The sequence below is a fragment of the Aricia agestis genome, chromosome Z (genome assembly GCF_905147365.1).
Source record: "Aricia agestis chromosome Z, ilAriAges1.1, whole genome shotgun sequence".
NCBI classification, from domain to species: Eukaryota; Metazoa; Arthropoda; class Insecta; order Lepidoptera; family Lycaenidae; genus Aricia; species Aricia agestis.
Genome location: NC_056428.1, coordinates 25299546 through 25306722, shown reverse-complemented (window position 1 = coordinate 25306722; position 7177 = coordinate 25299546). Strand labels below are relative to the sequence as shown.

The window sequence follows — 7177 nt, the reverse complement described above, 5'->3', positions numbered from 1 at the left end:
GTCAGCTGAATTTAGAATACAGCCGCGATCGCCACTCACTTAACACTTAATCGTCTGTCAGTCGCGTTGATACAACCACGACTCACGAGTGTTTTGTTTACTTGAAATTGTGTCCGCGTTGTGAATTCGAGCGCCAGTCCCGGAAAAAGTAAGTTTTTTTAATTTCCGCAAAGGCAGTAGATTATTAGGAAAAGGTTTATTGTTAAAAGTTAATAATTTCTGTTAATTTGTTTTACATATGTACCTAAATATTAAATAACTTTTATAAATATTAAAACAAGTAAATTGACACGTCTCATAAATTCATAATAACATGATACGATGTAAATAAAAATATAAATTTTATGTTAGTTTTATGTTCTTCTTGTTTATTTCTACCTAGAAATAAACACGTAACATTTGTACGTTTATCATATTTTATGCCTGCTATCATATTACTTATTGTGACATTTAAAAATTTTAACAAATCGTAGCATAAATACCCTAGTCTTAATTTGAGATTAGTTTAACTTTATGTAAATAATATCTAAGTATACATCTACCCTTAAGTTACTAGTAAAATATATTTTTTAAACGCTTTTGTGTTAAGTAGGTTACTTCAAATTTATTCTAAATTAATCTTTTCTAGATTAATTTCGACATTTGAGAACCAGTTTCTTTTAAAAACGACTTGGAAACTTTTTAACATAAAAAGACTAGAAACCTAACTTAAAGAAAGGATTTGTAATAGGAGCAAACCTGCATAGAATATAATCTGGCTCCTAGAGTCTAGACTCATATCTTATTTCATATTACCCCAGCAGCTAGTGGCATAACAACAGGTTACGCATATATTACCGAAAACTAAAATAACTGGCTAAAACATGTTTTTGTACACAATTATTAGGAAGGAATCGCTAGAATCCAAGAATGTCATAATACCCAGTTGGCCAAAGTGAAAACAAGTTGACAAAGTTATGCACGAAGTGAAAACAAACTAAGTATGGGGAAATATATAATTTTCATAACATTTTTTAAATTGTTATGTTTATATTTATCTCAAATACGGAAGATTCTTATTTCTTATCTGACGAAAAATTACATAATATTCTGTGCAAGTCCACCTCAAATAACAATTCTTAAAATTGACCTAATGTATTTTTATTGCCACGTGCTAGTAGCTAGGTATGCGCTAGTAGCTAGGTATGCGCTAGTAGCTAGGTATGCGCTAGTAGCTAGGTATGCGCTAGTAGCTAGGTATGCGCTAGTAGCTAGGTATGCGCTAGATAGCTAGGTATGCGCTAGTAGCTAGGTATGCGCTAGTAGCTAGGTATGCGCTAGTAGCTAGGTATGCGCTAGTAGCTAGGTATGCGCTAGTATCTAGGTATGCGCTAGATAGCTAGGTATGCGCTAGATAGCTAGGTATGCGCTAGTAGCTAGGTATGCGCTAGTAGCTAGGTATGCGCTAGATAGACAAAAATTATAAAGACATAAAATGGTAAAAGGATATTTTCAGACATTGATAAACTACTCATTCTGAAGTACCTAACTATAATAAGAATTTTAGTGTGTATCATTCACATAAAATATCAGTCACCTATACCACAATATATATTATATTAGTGGTACCCTATACTATTACGTACTTAACTATAGTTGCAACTTACAAGATATGATGTTCATATCATCAGCTGCTATACCATTCGTCACGTAAAGAATCGGTCTGCGCAGTCACGCATTTTTTATATTTTGCCGAAGATTCTTGCTTGCTTTTGTTGAAGACCGTCATCAAAATATACATATACAGGGTGTAACAATAATAAGTGATAATACTTTAGGGTATGTACGTGTTCCTTATAGAGAGTTCACTGTGAAAGTAGCAGCGCTGAAAGACGAAATTTTTATGGGCAAGTTTGTATGGGCAAGGGCCCGAGACCCGAGCATCACGAGTCACGACTCACGAGTTTCCCCATACAAAAGTAAAAAAAAAATGTTGTCTTTCAGAGCTGCTTCTTTCACAGTGAACTCTCTACAAGGAATACATACACACGCTAAAGTATTATCACTTATTTTTGTTACACCCTGTATACTTAAGTATAAGTACCTATAACACAATATGGACACACTGATCAGAAACAGTTGAACGTCCGCGCTGTCTCTTACATTTTGTACTGAGCCGAGTGAGCTCGAACTCGCCGGAAGGACATTTCGGATAGTGTGCGGGGTGGCGGTCCGGCGAAATTCAACTGTTTCTGATCAGAATTCGGACAATGTGCGGCCGAGCTTAAGGACCAGCCTCTTTGCTAGCTTTATTTTTAATTCTTTGTTTATTTTCTAAATAAGCACATTAACAGTGCCTCCATACCCAGTGTGCGCTTTTAAAATTTTGGACGTCACGTTATCGTGGACGCCGACTTCCACGTCGTTAAATGCCCTTTTGATTTTACGCACCGCGGATGTTTTGTGCGGTTCAGAAGAATGTAGGCGTGCGTCGTCATGTCCTCTAACGGGCACGTTAAAAAGATATCGTCGACGGAAATTTAAAAGCGTCTTCATATATTTCTATACATTTTACTTTCCTATGTTATCGTTTTACCGCGGACGTCCACGATATTACCGCCACGTCCAAATTAGTATAAAAGCGCACAATAGCGGCTTTAGGGGGTGGCGAAATTGGACGACCGCTCAGGGCGCCGGATAAAAAGGGTCGCTACTCGCTGAAGGCAAACAAAAGGAGCGCCAACTTTTTCAGCACTACCAGCACCCTGGGCGCCGAATGTCGCCCAGGGCGCTGGCAGTACTACAACCATAGAATTAGAACGTTAGAAAAGGCATTCCATACAATCGTCAGCGCGAAAATGTGTCACCCTCGAAATGAGTGAGCTCACTCATCTGAGAGCAGTGTGCCTTAGGACGCGGTAACAGCCGGACGTGTATAATTAATTATTACCGCGTTGTTTTTTGCTACATTTCGCACCAGAATGACAGTGCAGTAACAAAAGAAGGAATACAAATAAAGCCAAAGGTGTAATATTTCACACGTAATTACTAAGATTTTATTAATATTTAAATTATTGTCTTCCATTTTAAGACAAAAATCAAAGCGAAGCATAAAATGAGCGAAAGAGAAAGTATTATATGATATTAGTATAAGACAAAAAAGGAAGACAATATTTTCTCGATTCGATTAAAGCGTAAAATGAGCGAAAGAGAAAGTAGTATATGCTATTACTGTAAGACAAAAAAGGACGACAATATTTTCTCGATACACATTTTGCATGCAAAAACATTGCTACAGTTTTGACGGCATACGTCGTATCTAAGTATTTTGATATCTTTGACTACAACCGGCACTGACCATATCGAAAGCCAAAGGTTTTCCTCTGGAATGGAATATGGATTGACGGACTACCATAGTTTGCCATTACGATTTTTTTAAAAGCTAGCTATTAACCTTAACAGTTTTAAGAGCTTGGACTAAACACACACACAGAAAATTCACAAGACCTTGAAAATTGAACTACTTATCCAAAACATTAGGTAATAGGTATATAATGTTCCTAAAGTCCAGAATTTTTTACCATAAATTCCTAGCCCTTAATTGGATTTAAGAGCTCCTTATCCTCCCCTTAATCGAATTTAAGAGATTTATTTGACTAACGTCTTCCGAAAGAGTATCGAATAGGAAATATTTTTTTCACACCATTTGATAACCACACTATAAGAAAAGTTTCCGAAGTTTGCAGTATTGTTACCGAATACAATCGCACTTTATTACTGCTAGTTACGAAACAATCTAAGGCCTAACTAAGAACGATGTCATCGAGAGTTACTCCATCCCACCTCAAGGTGAGTACGGACCGTATTGTATATTAGTGATCGAAGTACGACGTACGTCCGCTTACCATCTCTGATGGCGGAAGGAAACTCTAGGAAATGCATTTTAAGTCCATTTTAATTATTGTCTACTACCAGGGGTCACCAATTAGTTCCGCTCCGGGTCCGTTTTAAGAAATAAAATGACCTTCGCTGTCCACACATTTACGGAAATTACATAGGTGTTTAATTTTGTATCAATGAGTAACATTTAGTGACCACTGCGGGGCTAAAATGTCCACATTTAGCAATTCCTCTCAAACAATATATATATATCGGCTCCAACGATTTTCATCGTTCTAGCTAGGAATCATTTTCAGAAAATGTGTTTTTATTCGTGTTTTATCGATAATCGATAAACTGAAAAATATGACTCTTCCTGACATCTATTGGCGAATAATAATACTATTTTGTTGGCGGCTAATTGTTTTAACGACCAGCAGATGGCGTTATTAAGTAATACGAAGTCAATAAGTGTTTGCCACGGAGCTAATACAAAGTATGAGCTCCGTGGTGTTTGCTATACCGAGCAAAGCTCGGTCATCCAGGTACTATTATATTATACTAGCTGTTATGCATGTAGTAAAAAACGGTTATTTTAATATTACAAAGTACAAACAGACACTCCAATTTTATTTATAAGTATGTATGTATGGTATGTATAGATATAGATATACAGTGTGCAACAAAAATAAGTGATAATACTTTAGGGTGTGTACGTGTTCCTTGTTATAGACAGTTTACTGTGAAAGTAGTAGCGCTGAAAGTCAACTTTTTTTTTCACTTCTGTATGGGGAAACCCATACAAAAGTGAAAAAAATATTCGACTTTCAGCGCTACTACTTTCACAGTGAACTCTCTACAAGGAACACATACATACGCTACAGTATTATCACTAGTTTTGTTACAGCTTGTACATAGAAGCAGTATTATTTATTTATTTATTTATAGCCATTCTTACAGAGCATTTACACTACTTAACTACTACATTACTATACTATTACATATATTTTCTATATATCTAATCCTACTTCTAATATTGTTTATTTGGCATGCATTTGGCAAAGGCCTCCTCCAACCTCCTCCATTCAACTCTGTCCCTGGCTACTCTACTCCAGGTAACTCCCGCTATGAGTTTAAAGTCATCAGCCCATCTTTTGTTTTGTCTTCCTCTTTGTCTTTTGCCGTTTCTAGGGTACCATTCTGTGACTTTTTTACTCCATTTGTCTTTGCCCCTTATCAAATGTCCTGACCATTTCCATTTCAGCCGTTCAATTTTCACCGTAATATCTTGTACTTTAGTTATATTTCTGATTTCATCGTTTCTTACTCGATCCATTTTCTTTATGTCAAGCATGCTACGCTCCATTGCACGTTGACAGGAGCTTAATTTGGCTAAGTTTTGGTTAGTAAGGGACCATGTTTGGCTTCCATACATTAAAAAAGGGAGAACGCAAGTATCAAATAATTTACTTTTAAGTTTAATGTGTATATTTGAATTTTTCATCACCTCTTTTAAGGTCCAGTAACTCTTCCAAGCATTTCCGACTCTTCTTTCCGTTTCCTTATTCATCGTGTTATGGGGTGATATTACTTGACCTAAATATATCTACTCTTCCACGTATTCAATCTGCTTATCCTCAATTGTAACATCGTGTTTAGGACCATTCGTCATTACTTTTGTTTTGTCTAAGTTTAATTCCAGACCGACCGCTTTGCTTTCAGTAGCTAATTGATTTATTTTAATTTTATTAATCTCTTATATTAATCTCTTCAGAAGTTGTAGCAAACAGAGCAATATCATCGGCGAATCTGAGATGTGTTAGTTTGGTGCCATTAATATTTAACCCGAAGCTATCCCATTTCATGCCTCTAAATACCTTTTCCAATACAGCTACAAAAAGCTTTGGTGATAGGGGGTCACCTTGACGTACTCCTTTCTGTATGTTAAAAGGTTCCCCTTTTCTTTCAAGCTGTATTCTAGTTGTACTGTTTTTATAGATAGTTTTTAAAACTGTAATGTATTTGTCATCTATTCCTTGTTCTTCAAGTGCCTCCCATATTTTTACATGCAATAGGGTATCAAAGGCTTTGCTGTAGTCAATAAACGCTATATAGTAAGTTAAGCCGTATTCCGTATATTTCTCAATCACTTGTCTCAATGCATGTATATGGTCGAGTACTGAGTATCCGCAACGGAAACCAGCTTGTCCCTCCGGTTGATTTTCATCAAGCACTTTTTCTATCCTAGCTAATATGACTTTGGCAAAAACTTTATAGATGTTTGGTGATAGGCTTATTGGTCGATAGTTATTGATTTGGTCTTTATCTCCTTTCTTATGCAGTAGTTTAATTGTAGAAGAAGTCCATTGTGTAGGGATATATTCGTTTATAAGAATTTCATTAAATAGCCTTGTTAGTGGAGTTATGATATATTGTAATGTCCCTTTTAAAAGTTCATTGGAGATCTTATCATCTCCGGATGCTTTTTTATTTTTCTGGCTTAGTATTGCCTTCTCTACTTCACAATTTAGGATCGAAGGGACTTTTTCATGGTTTTCTGATATTTTCGACTTGTGTAATCTGAACAGTAAGTATTGTCATGATATAAAGACTTAAAAAAGTTTGTAGCTATATTCAGGATATTTTTTCGACCAGTTTCTGCTTTTTCGTTCTTTCCTTTAATTTTGGGAATCCATGATGTATGGTCTCTTAGATCTCTTAGAGCCCTTTTAATACCTCCTGACTTTTCTATGTAGTGCTTTATTTTACTTATTCTTTCTTCATTTCTATGTTTTCTAATATTTTTATTAATTTCTTGGCTAATTTTAGTTATTTCAGTTTTGTTTTCTGTCCTGTTTCTTAGCAATTCTTTCCTCCTCACAAGTAATTATCTGGCTCTTTGTCCTTTTTTTTTTACATGTAGGTTGATTGATTATTTCGCTGTTAATATGCTGCAGACCTTTTTCTATGTTGTCATATTCATCTTGTATATCATAAAGTTTGTTGTTTTTATTTAGACATGCCAAATGTTTAGATAATATGTTATCAGGTATAGATGGTGGTATTTCTTTTCTGTGCGATTTAAAATGTTTTCTCGGTAATTTAGCGTTTAGAAGACTCAGTTTTGCTCGTACAAGGCGATGATTTGTGATAAAATTTAGATTATTGATTGTTTCAACATTCTTACATCTTTGTAACTTATTGATGAGGATAAAATCTATTTCATTTTTGTATTTTGTATCTGGCGAGATCCACGTCCACTTTTTGTTTTTATTTTTTTTTGAAGTATGTATTTTTTTTAAACGGGCTTTGGCTCACC

General features: G+C 35.4%; 1 protein-coding gene across 2 annotated transcripts in view; it reads left to right on the top strand.

The window, feature by feature from the left end:
* The window catches only part of LOC121739364 (facilitated trehalose transporter Tret1-like), a 67463-nt gene continuing 60286 nt past the window's right edge, over window positions 1-7177 (top strand). The window contains exon 1 of one of the 2 annotated variants that reach the window (XM_042131805.1): window positions 1-148. The gene's annotated coding sequence lies outside the window, so the exon portion shown is untranslated. Of the gene's footprint in view, window positions 153-7177 lie in introns of both variants that reach the window. The other variant, XM_042131804.1, reaches the window with a different exon arrangement.